We start from the raw sequence: 16,508 nt of genomic DNA, 5'->3' as shown, positions 1-16,508 counted from the left end.
GAATTTCAGGGTGCTCCAGCGCCCAAACCTCCTGCTACTCCACCCGAGGTCACGTCTGAAGGTGCACGTGCCCTCTGTGCCCACCAGCAGTTCCCTCCTGAAGACGGAGCCTCAGCCCGGCCGCCATGGACACATCTGGAGACCCCTCCGCTCCGGCCACCGAATGGGTAGGAACAACAACTGAGTGGTCTTAAGCTGTTCTCCCGCAGAGTCTTAAACACAAAATGGAAATAAGGTTGACAGAAAATAATTTCTTTAAAACCAACCTACAAACTAATGAAAAAGAAATTTAATTCTTGGTTGACTAATGTTTACAAGCAAAAAAATTACAGCATAGAAGTATTAGGTTAAATGATAATATACTTATTTTGTGATTTTGGAAATCAAGATCCAAAAACCTAGAATCTACCCAATGAAGCTAAGTACATTTAATATTAATATTGTTAGTTAATTGTTATGGTTAATAAGTATCAGAAAAACAAGATGGGAGAAATATTCACAACTCACGTAACATTCTAAGAGTTATTTAAAAATATATATACAGACCTTATTTAAATCAATAAGAAAAAACTAAGAACTCAATAGAATATTGGGCAAAGGATGTAAACAGGTTTAGTCCAAGCTCTAAAGCCCAAGTGGCCCAGTGGACCAGAGTTGTGGGCCAGAAGCCAAGGGAAAAATCGTTTGGGTGGAATCAAATTCTGCCTGAGATCAAGCATAGTGAGGGTTGAGGCGAGGCCACTGGGCATTCATTTAGGATGTCACTGTTGACCTTTGATCCAAAAGTGTGGATGGGCTTTCCTGGTGGTGCAGTGGTTAAGAATCCGCCTGCCAATGCAGGGGACACGGGTTCGAGCCCTGGTCCAGGAAGATCCCACGTGCCGTGGAGCAACTAAGCCCGTGCGCCACAACTACTGAGCCTGCGCTCTAGAGCCCGTGTGCCACAACTACTGAGCCCATGTGCCAGAGCTACTGAAGCCTGTGCGCCTAGAGCCCATTCTCTGCAACAAGAGAAGCCATGACAATGATAAGCCCCTGCACCACAATGAAGAGTAGCCTCCCTCGCTGCAACTAGAGAAAGCCCACGTGCAGCAACGAAGACCCAACACAGCCAAAAATAAAAGTAAATAAATTTATAAAAAAAAAGTTTGGTTGGAGCATTGGGGAGTAGAGCAGGATTCCAGTGTGCTGATGACCATAGCAGAGTTACAGAGGCGGTGGCAGGGGTGTGGATGACTGTCAAGAGTTTCAGAAACATCAGGAAGGAAGGAAAGAGCGGGAGACAAGAGGGAGGCATGGTTACTAGAAGGTTTGGGGTTTTTAATCTTTTTAGGACAGGAATAATTAAGCATTTTTGAAGATTGAACAGAAGGAGTCACTGGAGAAATTTCTGAAAAGAATGGATAATTAATAAAGCAAGAATCTGGAGAAGAGGAATAGAAAAGCCTTTGAGTTTTAGATAAAGATGAAGGTGCTATAACTTTAAAGCTCCCATTATAAGTTAGAGACTAGCAAATCTGTGCTTTAACCTAAAGAGATACAACTAAATAAGTGCTCCTGCTGTGTTCCCACCGCACCCCCTCCCCATGGGTTCCCCTCTTTCCCCTTTATCCCTGTGACTGTTTCCAAGCCTGTCTCCCCAGCCCCCTGCATCCCCTATCCAGGGGAGGGCCTGAATATTTGAGAAATGGATGAGAATCTTCAATATGGCTCAAGCCCTTAGCATTTGCCCAGCTTAGGAGGCCAGATTTTATAAGTAAATGAAGTTTTAAAGGATCTGGGAGGAGTCAACCAAAATGATGCCGTTTGGGAAAATAGAAACTATGTAAGATTAAAAAAAATTCTAAAAGACAACCCCATCACTCCTCCTCCCCCCCAATAACCAACAATGAAATAAGGGAGAAATAAGTGAGAAAACAAGGAAACAAGTCTTCAGTTTCAGAAAGTTAGTGAGGTCAAATGTTTGGTCCCTCAGGAAATATTTTCCAGATTATTAAAACCATTCCCCTCTATCCCAGTGAGAGGGTTCCTCCTCTTCTTTAAGATAATTGCTACAACTTTCCACATGTGATTTCCTAACTCTGGAGTCAGTTTAAAGCAATCTTATGGGTCCCATTTATTCTTCAGTTGTATTATTGATTTTTCTGATGGAAAAATGGGCTCAGGAGACACATAAGAGGTGGATGTTTGATGACTTATAGTTATCTGTGGTAGTAGATTTGTTTTAACTTTTTATTGCTTTTATTATCTTTTTTTCTTGTCTTGGAGTGAAATGGATGGGGAACCAGAGTGGAGCTGAGCAGGCCTCTTTTTCATTCTGCTGTTTGTTAGTGGGTGCACATGTGTGCACACATGGGTGTGTGTATGCATCCCGAGGGCAGGTTTGATTACTTCTTGCTACCACATTTCTCAAACCAGCCCTTTACTTTCTGAATTTCTGATGTAAGACAGTTGTTCAGCATTAAAATAGAGAGTCAGCAAAAGCACAATAATAAGAACTATTAGGCCCACTTAAAATTGAATTGTAGTCACAAAAGACTGACAAGATCCATAGTTGAAAAAGGCAACATGATAAAGAAACATGAGAAGTAATGAAAAAAAGTGGAAAGCCTGGAAATGCACTTAAAATAAGACAAAATCGCAGTGTAATCAGTGAGGGTTATTTGAAAGTAACTGCAATCCAGATCAGATCCAATGAAACCTTGGAGGCATCAAGTTCTAAAATGATCGATATGGTGCATGCTTTTATTACCTATTGAAGAAAAATGCCCTATTGTAAACAAACAAGGTTTAATTGAATTATAAATAATAATGTTTTCAGTGCTTGATTTTATTTTTTGTTAACTGATTTTACCTTGTCCCTAATATTAACATTTTGAAACTTAAAAACTTTGTTCTCTGTCAATAAATCCATAATCAGTGCTAGATTTTCACACACACAAAAGTCATCGTATGGTAAGTAATGAACCATTTTAGAAACAGTATGAGCAAAATTTTGAAAACTAAAAAAGTACAGAGTTGAACTCAGGAAAGACAGGTAAATTTCAGGCTCCCGCCCCCATCCCCAGCCAAAAATGGAGAGAAATCAAAGCAAAGCAATAAACAGGTGCTGATAGCAACATGGCTTGTGGGATTTAGAATGCAAAAGGCTAGAGTTTTAATGATCACATGGGGAAAAGAGGGCTGGGAAGAAAGTGAGCAGGGAGTGAGAACTAATTATTCTCTAAAGCCCACAGTCTCTAAACACAGCCCCTACTATCTCAACCCTGTATCCAGGAGGAACCTAGTACCTATTAGAGTGATTATTCATTATATTATGTAAGATAAAGCAGTGACAAATATTAAATAAATATTTTCTTTCCAGAGGAGAGGAAAGTAGTTCAATTACGTGGTCTTCACAGCAAGGGTAGATCTCAATGTAAGGCCATATTTACCCCATGAAAAAAATGATGAAGTGCTTTCTTCCTTCTTCCTTCTCTTCCTCCCTCCCATCCTTCCTCCTTTCCTTCCTTCCTTCCTTCCATCCATCTTTCCTTCTTTTTCAGAAAAGTACATATCCCTGGTTGAGGATTATAACCCAAACTTAATTCCTGTGTGGCACAAACTTGAACATAATTAATGATTAAAGTCAAAGGTGAAGATAGTGATGTTATATATTTAGCAACTTAAGGTACAGCAGGAGTGGCCCCAGTAGAAGATTAGAAATCAGAAGGAAATTAATATTGAAAACAGGACTTAAGAAAACCCTGGTATATGGACATTTCCATAACTCAAGTTCTTTGAGATTCTCTCTCTCTCTCCCTCTCCCTCTCTCTGTCTCTCTGTCTCTCTCTGTCTCTCTGTCTCTCTGTCTCTCTCTCTCTCTCACACACACACACACACACACTTTTTATTCTTACAGTTGAAAACTACACACAACAGAAGAAAACAAACTACTATAGATTATAGTACTAGGCATTACAGGGAGGTTTCTGTGACTCCACTCAGTAAGAAAACCCTCTGTCTGCCCGGCAGAGTAGGATCCTGTATATACCATAACCACTTATGGGGGCTTAAGGACAGGTGGGGGGGAGGGGGAGGGGGGAGGCGGGCAAGGTCTAGAGATGTATCTATAAACATAGGCCAGAGCAAAATGGGAGTATTCTCTGGAAAACTGGCTAGACTTGTGTATGGCTCTATTGTGCTACAGTCATATGACACTGCAGTGATGGTCACAGTGATCAGTGAAACAAAATCTTCACACTCTCTCTTCATGCCTTTGGTGGTTGACAATAGACAAACAGCTACTGCAGCAGGTGGAATTCTCACATACTCTTAGAAGAGATGTTGATTCCTCTGAAAAAGAAGTGGTTACAAACTAATCATCAGGGAAGTTAAAATCAAAACCAGTTTATATCCCCTCACATTTGTTAGAATGGCTACCATCAAGAAGACGAGAGAAAATAGGTGCTGGTGAGGACATAGTAAAAAGGGAATATTTATACACTGTTGGTAGGAATGTAAATTAGTCCAACCACTACAGAACATGATATGGAGGTTCCTCAAAACATTAGAAATAGATCTACCATACGACCTAGAATTTCCACTTCTGGGTACATACCCAAAGGAAATAAAAACAGGGTGCCAATGAGATACATACACAATTATGTTTATTGAAGCATTATTCATAATGGACAAGATATGTAAACTACAAAAAGGCCCATCAATGGATGAATGGATAAAAAATGTGGTACATATATACAGTGTAATACTATTTAGCCATGAGAAAAGAAGACGTCTCTCCATTTGTGACAACATGGATGGACCTTGAGCACATTATGCTAAGTGAGATAAGTCAGATAGAAAAAGACAAGTACTGTATGTTATCACTTATATGTGGAACCTAAAAAAGTGAAAGCTATAAAAAACAGTAAAATGGTGGTTACTAGAGGAAGGAGGTGGGGGACAAGAGTGAAGCTGTTTAAGGGCACAAACTTGTAGCAAGTAGCAAATAAGCCATAAGGATCAGTGTAACAATATGGACAATAATATTGTACTATAGGAAGAAAAGAAATGGTTACAAGTGAATAATAGATTGGTCAATTAAACATCTCTTTTCAGCTGGCTAGTTTTATGAAACACAGTCGCTTTGTAATATTTTGCAGTAGAGGCTGTTGTAGCAACCTGGTGTTGTAGCAAACAGTGGAGCTTTTGTAGTTCTCTTGTTACGTGATATTTCTTGGGATGAGTATTGTTGAAGTCATATAATTAGAAGTAATTGATGGAGAATGCATTAACATAATATATACACCCCAAAAACGTCTTCTCATACGTTACATTTGCTGGATGCTGAAGCACCAAAAAGTTGGATTGTTAAGTTGGAAGTGTCTGCAAACAATGTAGTACATCAGGATTCCTCCCGTAACATTAAAGCGGTAACGAAGTTCACCCAACAGAATAGTCCAGGCCATATAGCAATGAGTAAAGGAAATATTGTCAGATAAGCCAGACACTATGTACTGCTTTCTGATTGTGAAATACAGTCATACAATCACCTTGGAAAGATAATTTCATTTCAATTTTGAACATTTAAAAACTTCCAGAGATAAAGCTATCAGCAAGATAATATTAGATACTGAAGACAACTAAAAGGAAAATTTCTGTATGTCATTACACATGAACAGAATCCTTCAATACCATTTTACAGGAGGTTTTCAGTGTATTATTTTGAACAACTACTAAAGGTATGGTGGCTGAGATATGACTGCACTTAGGTATATAAATTGTAAGGTTGATATGTTTAAAACTGTTCACGGATCAGTACTATTTTAAAGACAACCGTTGCTGGCACTTGGATGGTCACATTTTGTTCATTAGAATTCTCTGTGAAGTCTGATTTTTTACAATAGCTATAAATGGTGATAAAAGGTACAAGTTTTATGTTGCACTATGGGGTTCCTACTTACACACCTAACGAAAATGACTAAGTCATTCATATAAATAGAGGAGAACTTGGACATGGTGCTCTGACAGATAAAGCTTTATATACAATTATTCACAAAGATTTTGTTTTCAATGAAGAATCACACTTGAGTTCCTTGAATCAAATGGGTTATCATCTATAGAAGTGCTCTCCAGTAGAACTCTCTGTGATGACTGAAATGTTCTATATCTGTGTTGTCCAGTATGGTAGCTACCAGCCATATGTGGCTCCTGAGCTCTTGAAATGTGGCTAGCATATCCGAGAAACTGACTTTTTAATTTATTTTATTTATGTTTAAATCTGAAGTTAAATGGCCACATGTGACTAATGACTACGTTATAGGACAGTGCAAGTCCACAGCATTGACCTATACTGGACGTAAAGAATTAGTGAATGCAGGGGTTCCAACTTCATCTGCTCTTGCAGGTGTGGCAATGTGATTAATTAATCACAAAACAATGATAAGAAGGGTAAAATAGATGATCATTTGTTGATAGAATTAATGGGAATTGAAGATTAAAATGGTGATTTTAATCCCTTCCCCCTCCCCGTGTCCTCAAGTCCACTATCTATGTCTGCGTCTTTATTCCTGTCCTGCCGCTAGGTTCTTCAGAACCTTTTTTTTTTTCTTTTTTAGATTCCATATATATGTGTTAGCTTACGGTATTTGTTTTTCTCTTTCTGACTTACTTCACTCTGTATGACAGTCTCTAGGTCCATCCACCTCAAATAACTCAATTTCGTTTCTCTTTATGGCTGAGTAATATTCCATTGTATATATGTGCCACCTCTTCTTTATCCATTCATCTGTCAATGGACACTTAGGTTGCTTTCATATCCTGGCTACTGTAAATAGAGCTGCAATGAACATTGTGGTACATGACTCTTTTTGAATTATGGTTTTCTCAGGGTATATGCCCAGTAGTGGGATTGCTGGGTCATATGGTAGTTCTATTTTTAGTTTTTTTAAGGAACCTCCATACTGTTCTCCATAGTGGCTGTATCAATTTACACTCCCTCCAACAGTGCAAGAGGGTTCCCTTTTCTCCACAGCCTCTCCAGCATTTATTGTTTGTAGATTTTTTGATGGTGGCCATTCTGACTGGTGTGAGGTGATACCTCATTGCAATTTTGATTTGCATTTCTCTAATGATTAGTGATGTTGAGCATTCTTTCATGTGTTTGTTGGCAATCTGTATATCTTCTTTGGAGAAATGTCTGTTTATGTCTTCTGCCCATTTTTGGATTGGGTTGTTTGTTTTTTTGATATTGAGCTGCATGAACTGCTTGTAACTTTTGGAGATTAATCTTTTGTCAGTTGCTTCATTTGCAAATATTTCCTCCAATTCTGAGGGTTGTATTTTTGTCTTGTTTATGTTTTCCTTTGCTGTGCAAAAGCTTTTAAGTTTCATTAGGTCCCATTTGTTTATTTTTGTCTTATTTCCATTTTTCTAGGAGGTGGGTCAAAAAGGATCTTGCTGTGATTTATGTCACAGAGTGTTCTGCCTATGTTTTCCTCTAAGGGTTTGATAGTGTCTGGCCTTATATTTAGGTCTTTAATCCATCTTGAGTTTATTTTTGTGTATGGTGTTAGAGAGTGTTCTAATTTCATTCTTTTACATGTAGCTCTCCAGTTTCCCCAGCACCACTTATTGAAGAGGTTGTCTTTTCTCCATTGTATATTCTTGCCTCCTTTATCAAAGATAAGGTGACCAGATGTGCGTGGGTTTATCTCTGCACTTTATATCCTGTTCCATTGATCTATATTTCTGTTTTTATGTCAGTACCATACTGTTTTGATTACTGTAGCTTTGTGGTATAGTCTGAAGTCAGGGATCCTGATTCCTCTAGCTCCGTTTTTCTTTCTCAGGGTTGCTTTGGCTATTCAGGGTCTTTTGTGGTTCCATAAAAATTTTGAAATTTTTTGTTCTAGGTCTGTGAAAAATGCCATTGGTAGTTTGATAGGGATTGCATTGAATCTGTAGATTGCTTTGGGTAATATAGTCATTTTCACAATGTTGATTCTTCCAATCCAAGAACATGGTATATCTCTTCATCTGTTTGTATCATCTTTAATTTCTTTCATCAGTGTCTTATAGTTTTCTGCATATGGGTCTTTTGTCTCCTTAGGTAGGTTTATTCCTAGGTATTTTATTCTTTTTGTTGCAGTGGTAAGCGGGAATGTTTCCTGAATTTCTCTTTCGGATTTTTCATCATTAGTGTATAGGAATGCAAGAGATTTCTGTGCATTAATTTTGTATCCTGCTGCTTTACCAAATTCATTGATTAGCTCTAGTAGTTTTCTGGTTGCATCTTTAGGATTCTCTATGTATAGTATCATGTCATCTGCAAACAGTGACAGCTTTACTTCTTCTTTTCTGATTTGGATTCCTTTTTCTTTTCTGATTGCTGTGGCTAAAACTTCCAAAACTATGTTGAATAATAGTGGTGAGAGTGGACAACCTTGTCTTGTTCCTGATCTTAGTGGAAATGCTTTCAGTTTTTCACCATTGAGAACAATTTGGCTGTGGATTTGTCATATATGGCCTTTATTATGTTGAGGTAGGTTCCCTCTATGCCTACTTTCCAGAGAGTTTTTATCATAAATGGGTGCTGAATTTTGTCTAAAGCTTTTTCTGCATCTATTGAGATGTTCATATGGTTTTTATCCTTCAGTTTGTTAATATGGTTTATCACATTCATTGATTTGCATATATTGAAGAATCCTTGCATTCCTGGGATAAATCCCACTTGATCATGGTGTATGATCCTTTTAATGTGCTGTTGGATTCTGTTTGCTATTATTTTGTTGAGGATTTTTGCATCTGTGTTCATCAGTGATATTGGCCTGTAGTTTTCTTTCTTTGTGACATCTTTGTCTGGTTTTGGTATCAGGGCCTCATAGAATGAGTTTGGGAGTGTTCCTCCCTCTGCTACATTTTGGAAGAGTTTGCGAAGCATAGGTGTTAGCTCTTCTCTAAATGTTTGATAGAATTCGCCTGTGAAGCCATCTGGTCCTGGGCTTGTGTTTGTTGGAAGATTTTTAATCACAGTTTGATGGAATTCACCACTATACAATTTTTTAGATGCAGTTCAGGAGAAAAAAATGAAATGAATCAACATTTTAAAACAAGGAGGAGTTAACTAAATTTATTGTGACAATCATTTCATGATGAGTCAAACCTTTATGCTGTACCCCTGAAACTCATACAGTGATGTATGTCAATTATATCTCTATAAAACCGGAAAAAAACAGAAGAGGGAATAAGCTACTATGAACAAGGATCAGTAGAAAAAACAAACAGCTAATCTAGACCATCAGGGACCTAGATATAGTAACAATCAGAAATGGATTATAAAATAACTTATGAACAAAAGTTTAAGGAAATTAAAATATAAAGCCACCAAAATAAGCAAACAATAAGATTTAAAATAACAAAGTAAATCTGAAGAACAAAGTAAATCAGAAATTCAAAAAAAAATCACTGATACTGAAAGATAGATCTAAAGAGATTATAAGAATTCAGCAAAGAGACACAAAGAGAAAGAAAAAAGAAAAGACAAGTTAGGATATAGGAAGGCTAGAATGATAAAGAGTAGCATACACCTAATCAGAGTTCTGAAAGGATAAAAATGCAGGAATGGGAAGAAGTAATATTTGAAGAGATAGCAGTTGAGAATTCCCCAAATTGAGGAAAGACATGAATTCTAAGGTTCAGAAAGCATTCCAGATCCCAGAACAATAAATAAAAATAAATCCAATCAGAAATTCCAATTCAAGATGTATTAGCTGACTTTGAAACTCCAAAGATAAAGAGATTAAAAAAAAAATCTAGAGAGGAAAGGTAACTTACCTATAATGCAATGTCAGTTAGATTCACTGCAGGTGTCTCAGAAGCAACAATTAAAACCAGAAGATATTAAAGTACTATCTTAATAAGGCTTGGAGAAAAGAACTATCAACTTAGAATTATATACTTGGCAAATTATTTCTCAAGATGAGAAAGAATTCTTCAAACAAAAACAGATTTATTACAACTACACATACTTAAGATGAAATGTTACAGAAAGAAGGTAAAAAAAAAAATCTATCTCAAACTAAGTCAGAGATACAAATAGGAATAAAAAGATTAGAAATTTAAAAACATGTGGGTTATCCACAAGTTATCAACCACAATAATGTCTAATTTGTGGGGTTAATAAACAACTAGGTAAAACTTGTTTCTGGACAAAGTGTTACACTAGAAAGGAATTGTGTATAGTCGTTGAAGCTCTATATGTTAAGTGTAGGTTAAGAAGAAGGTAGGCACTGATTATTTTTGACTTTCTAAGTTAAACGTGCATTTTTTTTAGAATACCAATTCAGAGTAAAAATAGAGTATATAACATTCAAGTTAATAATGTAGGCAAAAAAATGCAATTAAAAAGTGCCACTAGATGGCAAGAAAACAGGAAAGAAATGAAGGTTAAATATATCAGTACAAATACATGTAAATGGATTAACCTTCGCTTCACTCCTACACACGGAGCTGAAATTTAGAGACTGCTGGGTTGTAGGTTGCCTACAGAAGATACATATAAAGCATAAAGACAGAAAGTTGAATATACTTTTCAAGATGACCATGTAAGTTCAGATGTTTTCCTTATTTTTCTCCTACAAACCATTCAATAGCAATAAAGAGAATAAAAGCTAAAAATACAAATGCCAGAGTATTTTTTGTAAAATTTGGCAGTAATGAAAATCTTAAACCCCCAGAGTGGTGAGAGGACTGGCAAAACAGTAGCCAGAAGAAGAGTAGAAAGCAGGACCTCACATCTGCCAAGCTCAGAAGGTGGTAAAGAACACACCCTGTCCTAAATCCTTTGTCTGCAGCAATTGAAATGTGCTACACGAACTACTTTATCATCTTTCTTTGATTTGATTTTCTTCCAAGATGGAGGAGTCAAGGCTAAATCAGGAACCACATAATGAAGAAGCCTCTTCTCTAGGAAGCAGAGTGGCCTCTCTAGCTGCAGTGGGAAAGCCGGTATTATAAAAACCCTACATTGTCCATGTCCATTGTGGGTCATAAAGAAAATTCTTGCTAACCTGAAACACTTCCCTTTCCTTCCCTCAAAAATGTGAGGTCTTCTGTTTAGAAATTATTAAAAATTTTAAGATAGTGACAGCAGAGCGTTAAATTAAGCACGGAGCCCTCTGTGCGAAGGACCTTGTACAAGTGCACAGGGTGTGTGTCCACGAAGCCTGTTTCAATGGAATTCTCTTTCCCAGAAAAAAACTTGCCTCCTTAAAATATGAAATAAGGAAGAATCAGAAGAGGGTTTAATTGGAGATACTACAAGAAAATAGAAGGGAAGAGGAAAACAAATTCACAAAAGCAAAACACTCACCAGAAAACGTTGCCATGAAACACTGGGAAATTGTCAAACTTTCACCATGATAAATAGAAAACATTAAAATAAAAAAAAGAGAGAGAGAACTTACTGAAGCATTTGCCCCTTTGCAGAAGAGTACTGAAAGAAATGATGAGACATCAGATGATGAGAACTGAATCGGCAGAATGCATGAAAACAGTAAAATAAAACACCATGTGAATCAGTGGTTCTCAAGCGTGGCCATATATTAGAACCACCTGTGGAACTCTTAAGTCATACCAGTGCCCCAAACCTGTGCCCATAGATTTTTCTTTAATTGTTCTGGGCTGGAGCCTGCTCAGTGGTATGTTTTAACATCTTTACAGATCATTGAATGGGCAGCCAGTATTTATAACCATACACAACCAAATGAAAAATTAGAAGGCAGGGAAGGAGATGATATAACAAAAAAATTAGGAGGCAGAGGAGAGAGAAAATGGGAGATTGTGTAAATGCAGCAATTTCCTTATTTTTACTAGCTGAAGATAAAAATATAAGACTGTAAAATCAATTAGTATAGGTATAACTATATTTTTCAGCACAAATGAGAAATAAGAAAGATATTAGATATTAGAGGTAACTAAAATCAGGTAGAGAAAGAAATGAGTTCAGATAAAATGGATTAGTATTTTTAGAAGGAAATTTAGAAATGTATTTACCAAAAATAAAAAAGATAAATTTAATATATGTTATAATTATAAAGGTAACCAGTAGTACAGAATATAACACTTCTCAATTTTCAGAAGAAACATGCATCAAAAACAAAGAAAACAAAGTGAATAATTTTTTAAGATATACAAATAGAAGATATCAAATAATTTAATAAGACTAAGACTGTTCATATCTGTCATATTGATAAATGTAAATTGTTTTAATTCACCTATTAAAATAAAAATAATTGCTCTTTTGATCACATAGAAAGCCCCAACTCTATTTTATACATATATGTATATATATATACACATATATATGTATATATATATATATATATATAAAGTGATTTAAGAAATTAAAATTGAAAGGATGCATAAAGAAAAACTAGGCAACTGCAAACAAAATGAAAATAAAGATTTTTCAATAACAGACAAAAGTTAGTGGAGGTGGTAATATATTTAAAATGTGCACAATTTATCTGAAGAATTATAAAAACTCTTCAGAGACTCACATATCCAGAACGTCTTTAATATTTGAACAAATGGAAGTGTACTACTATGTTCTAGACTATAAAGATGCAATTCATAAAGATGCTCATTCTCCCTGAGTAAATAGATAAATAATAAGATACTAATAAAAAATATCAAAAGGTCTCTGTTCACTCATGGTAAATGGAACCTCCAGATCTGCCCATTGTAGCTACTGGTCACATATACACTCTCTTTACCCCCACCTCTAAACCCCAAGGATAAAATATAGTCAAAGATCCAATATTTAAAAATACAGACCTTTAATGAAGCCATTATTATCTGAAAAAAAAAGTAAAGCATAGAAGACTAAATACCGATCAACATTGGATAACAAGTTGGATTGTTTACCTCCACCTCATAGAGTAGGACAGCTAGGGCATTTCATGACACTCTTTTACTGAGGTTGGGTCAGGTTTCTAAAAACAAGTAAAAATACTAAGATAATTTAGAATTTTAAAAAGTAGGTAAATAGGATAGGTACATTAATAGCTTGACATTATTTTATATGCTAGATTATAAAAATCATATTTGTGTGAGGACTTAGAAATCAATAGACTTTGCTGTCAGAAATCAATAGACTTTGTTGTCAAAGGACTGAAGGAAAAAATTTTAAAAAATGATTATAATGTTTAATTTTATATATTGTATTCTTTGATTTTTATCCAAAAATGTTTAGCATAGTTTTAATTCTTTTTTCATTTGTTGGGTTTACACTGGTTTTCCTTATTGTTTATGTTGTCTGTTTTAGTCATTTTTCTGTGTACACATTTATTCAGACATTTGCAGAGAGTATTTTTATTCTCATAGAGTAGGGATAGTAAGAGATAAAACAACTATTTGTCTCCTCACCACACTTACAACACTAACCACTTTGAGTTAGTGCAGACCCCACAGGTTAAGGGCTCAGTCTCACAAATTGGCCCCCACTTTGGGTGACAATCAAAAGTCCAGGCCTCCAGAATTTCTGACTTTCTTCTGGCTATAAATCAAGGGTTTCTACAGCACCCCCTTTGGGTTTGATAATTTGCTAGAACAGTTCACAGCACTCTGAAAAATACTTTACTTACTATTACCCATTGATTAAGGGATGAAACTCAGGAGCAAGCACATGGAAGGGGTGCATAGAGCAAGGTATGCGGAAGGGGCAGGAGCTCTGTATCCTCTCCCCAGCGAGCCACTGTCCCCTGTGTTCACCAACCCAGAAGCTCTTTGAACCCCTTCATTTAGGATTTTTATGGAGTTTCCATTGCAAAGGAATGATTTGATTGAATCATTGCCCACTGGTGATTAAGTCAATCTCCAGGCCCTTTCCTTTCCCTAGAGGTAAGGAGTTGGGGCTGAAAGTTCCAGCTCTCTAATCATGTTGTTGGTTCCTCTGGCAACTAGTCTCCCAGCTCCCTGAGTCACCTCATTAGCATAAATAGGGGTGGATCAAGAGGGGCTTATTATAAATAACAAAAGATGCCTCTCTCACCCTTATCAGGGAAGTCCAAGGGTTTTAGGAGCTCTGTGCCAGGAACAAGAGGCAGAGACCAAATATATATTTCTTATTATGTCAAATATAGTTAAAAAAATAAATAAAAGAAGGTATGCCTTGTATATTAAAGGAACATATAAATTAATGGCAGAGGACGGGATAGTTAGAGAATGGAGACAACAAACATGAAACTATAGACAACAATTTAGAATCCAGAAGGAACTTACTCTTCCATTTAGATTAAAATGCACATGCATTAGAATTTATACATCATATTTAATTTATTTACTTTAAAAACACATTTAATACAGTCTTTACAGAATATGCTAAAATTTTTTTCTTAGATTAAAAAAATTAATTGGTAAATTTGACTGCCTTTTTTCAGTACCTAAAATGCAATCTGTTAGTTTGTAGGTGGAACTCATTATTTTATTGTGTCATACTCTGACCAACTGTTAATTTATATTAAACCAGATGTATTTATATAAAAAGAGCAAATTATCTTTAAAATGATCAGAAATATTCCCTATTCCTTCCAATAAAATTCCATCCTAGTGCTTTCTGTTAATTGCCCCTGGCTTTGTATAGGACAACAGATGGACTCCATGGCTGAAAGGAAAAATTCCTGCATTCTAAAGGAAAGTTTAGTAGAAATTCTCAAAGAAAAAAAAGGCATAAAAAGGAGTATTTGAAGGCAAAATCATATGCAATTTATACATTATTCTCTGTAAGCCAGACATAAATATTTTTAAAGTATGTAGATAGAAATACAGGTTTCCCTCGCTACACCTAAGTAGTACGTTCCTATGAAAACTTCCATAAGCTGAAAAGGTATAAAGTGAAGAAGCAATTGCCTCAGGACACCTTGTTAACAGATGCACAAAATAAATCACAGATGCTCACAGACAGAGTTCAAAGCTTATGGCTCCTTGACGCTGAGATGCTGCTGAGTGTAGGTCCTGGGGAAGGAGCTTGGCGAGGCCATTCTCACTGCTTGGGGTGCGCTGCCTCTGTAAGAGCTTGATTGCAAAACAAATACTAATGCTATTTTCATTTTTCTCCATTTTTCATAAAAATGAAAATCCTCCTTGGATTTCTTTTTGTTAGCTAAAACAAGCACTAATGTAGGTCTTTCATAAAAACAAAATGGAGTAAAGTGAACTTTTGAAAAATGGGGAATACCTGTAAATACTTTACAAAACACTTGATAATGGGGGGAAAGACAATTTTTAAATTTATAACTTATCTACTGTTCCATGCTTTTTAACTGCATCATATTCTCTTTGTTCTTAGGTTTGATATTCTGTTATAAAAAACATATTTGTTGAGCTACATATTTTTCTCAAGGTTCTTGTTCTAGGTTTGAGGAAAAAGGCCCCCCTAGTGCAACCTAACACTTTTGTATTAAAGGATGACTAATGACGTCCTTCTTCTCTTGTTCACACTTTTCGCTAGTCAGATGAAATGTTTTGCAAATTTAGAACATATGCACCATCTGGCTTTGGTGTACATAATTCACACAGTGAAAGGCAGTGTAGTTACATGACTAAAAGGAACCAATTTGAATCCAGAGAGACCTTCTTTTGTCCTAGGCTGTGTGAATATGGACTAATTATTTACCATCTCTGGTTTTCAGTTTCCTCATCTATAAAGTGAAGACAACCATACCTACGGAGCTATGATATAGATAAAATGACATAAGTATAGAAAGTTGTTGGCTTAAAAAACACTTCATATATCTTTTAGAATTGAACAAGTAATTGGCTAAATTTTTACCTATGTATAAAGAAAATGTAATCATTAAACAAAATCTGTCCTTTCGAAAAGAGAATTTTTTCCCTAGTCTAATATCTTTTATGAACTGGTAGCAGTTCATACAGTGGTGATTAGAGGAGCAAGTGTTGTGGGACACAAAGAAGGGGGGTGTCAGTTTGATTTTGGAGACAATAAAAGGTCTGAGGAAATATAGAGATGTTTCAACTAAAAGAAAAATAATTTGAAAATTTTACTTAATATACCAGTATTTGATGATGTGGACACCAAATCAATACAAAGGCCATGCAGTCGTCCATTTTGGCTGCCTATCTATCTATCTATCTAAAATTTTAGGCCCTGCCCCAGCCTCAGGACCGTTCTGGTCCTGGAGGCTCTGCGCAGGCTCCTGGAACACATAGAAATTCTGCCAGTCCTCATCTGCCACCATCGCCACCCCGACTCCAGAATCCAGAAAGCTCTCTAATGAGATTAAGAAAGCATGAGTCCGGGGCTTCCCTGGTGGCGCAGTGGTTGAGAGTCCGCCTGCCGATGCAGGGGACACGGGTTCGTGCCCCAGTCTGGGAAGATCCCACATGCCGCGGAGCGGCTAGGCCCATGAGCCATGGCCGCTGAGCCTGTGCGTCCGGAGCCTGTGCTCTGCAAACAGGAGAGGTCACAACAGTGAGAAGCCTGCGTACCGAAAAAAAAAAAAAAG

General features: G+C 36.5%; 1 protein-coding gene across 2 annotated transcripts in view; it reads left to right on the top strand.

Annotated features, from left to right (window-relative positions):
• Window positions 1-52: 52 nt before the first annotated feature.
• FAM3C (FAM3 metabolism regulating signaling molecule C) overlaps window positions 53-16,508 on the top strand; it is a 379,854-nt gene continuing 363,398 nt past the window's right edge. For both annotated transcript variants that reach the window (XM_079932258.1, XM_079932257.1), the window contains exon 1: window positions 53-167. The gene's annotated coding sequence lies outside the window, so the exon portion shown is untranslated. The remainder of the gene's footprint in view (window positions 168-16,508) is intronic.

This window comes from Stenella coeruleoalba (assembly GCF_951394435.1).
Source record: "Stenella coeruleoalba genome assembly, chromosome: 9".
Lineage (NCBI taxonomy): Eukaryota > Metazoa > Chordata > Mammalia > Artiodactyla > Delphinidae > Stenella > Stenella coeruleoalba.
This window is presented reverse-complemented; position numbering and strand designations above follow the sequence as displayed.